At 36.1% G+C, this 950-nt stretch overlaps 1 protein-coding gene across 1 annotated transcript in view; it reads left to right on the top strand.

Moving 5' to 3' along the window:
- Positions 1-950, top strand: part of LOC119585216 (E3 ubiquitin-protein ligase UBR2-like) — a gene marked incomplete in the record, with an annotated part of 58,977 nt that overhangs the window by 237 nt on the left and 57,790 nt on the right.

The following is a 950-nucleotide window of genomic DNA, read 5'->3' on the forward strand; positions in this document are numbered from 1 at the left end:
TTTCCTTTTTTTCAGCAATTTGTTAGCAATTCTACGTCCCCCCAAAAATGTCTACTAACTTACAGGCTGCGTTGCGATCTTCCCTTGATAGAAGGAGATCGAGTCTTGGGTCTTGAGTCGAAGAACGAATCAAAACCGAGTCAGATTTGTCGAGGTTTGTGTCGAAGAAAATTGAAAGTTTATTATTTTGGCGTGAGTTTTGGTTTTAATTTTTTTTCCCCTCCACCATTATCTTTACGTATTTCCAGCCATATTTTGTTCCCGGGTGTAATTTGGGAAAAGAAAGAAGCTGGTAAAGAGTGTGATTTGTAGACTGAGTGGGCAGCAGATAGGCATTTTGATAAGATTCTTCCTTTGTCTTTTGAGCTCCCCAAGTAAAAAAAAAAAAAAATCTTTTCCTTGAAATATGCTTAGAATTTGTGTTGAATTCATGCAATGTGACCGAGTTGACATTGCAAGTTGAAATAGCAATTATGGTCTGCAATACGTCTAGGGAATTTGGTGAGTGAGAGTGAAAGTTTGTTGTTTCCCTTTTAATACAGGTCTCCCAAGTCCTTTATTTATTTTGTTTCTTTTTCCTGGAAGTGATTTGCCTCGCTGTCAGATCAAGTACTTGGTCTTTGGTTTGTATTTGTTTATTCTGGATGCCTTGTTTGAGGGGAAATGGTCCTGAATTCAGTAATTTGTGTAGTCTTTGTCATGGAGTTGGGGCATCACATCTGTTGTACAATCTTGCACTGTTTTTAATGGTTGCAACTTATTCCGTCAATGCTTCTCAATTTGCTTGACTATGAGAGGTAGCAGTAACAAGAGATATAAATATTTATTTGATATTTTCTGTGAAAGAGAAAAAGAAATCTAGTGACTTTATCCTACCAGGGAAGTATTTTTCCAAGGTTATAGACAAGATACATATATAAAGAATGAAAAATATTTTCATGGTTACTGAT

The sequence above is a fragment of the Penaeus monodon genome, chromosome 19, assembly GCF_015228065.2.
Source record: "Penaeus monodon isolate SGIC_2016 chromosome 19, NSTDA_Pmon_1, whole genome shotgun sequence".
In the NCBI taxonomy this organism is placed as follows: Eukaryota; Metazoa; Arthropoda; class Malacostraca; order Decapoda; family Penaeidae; genus Penaeus; species Penaeus monodon.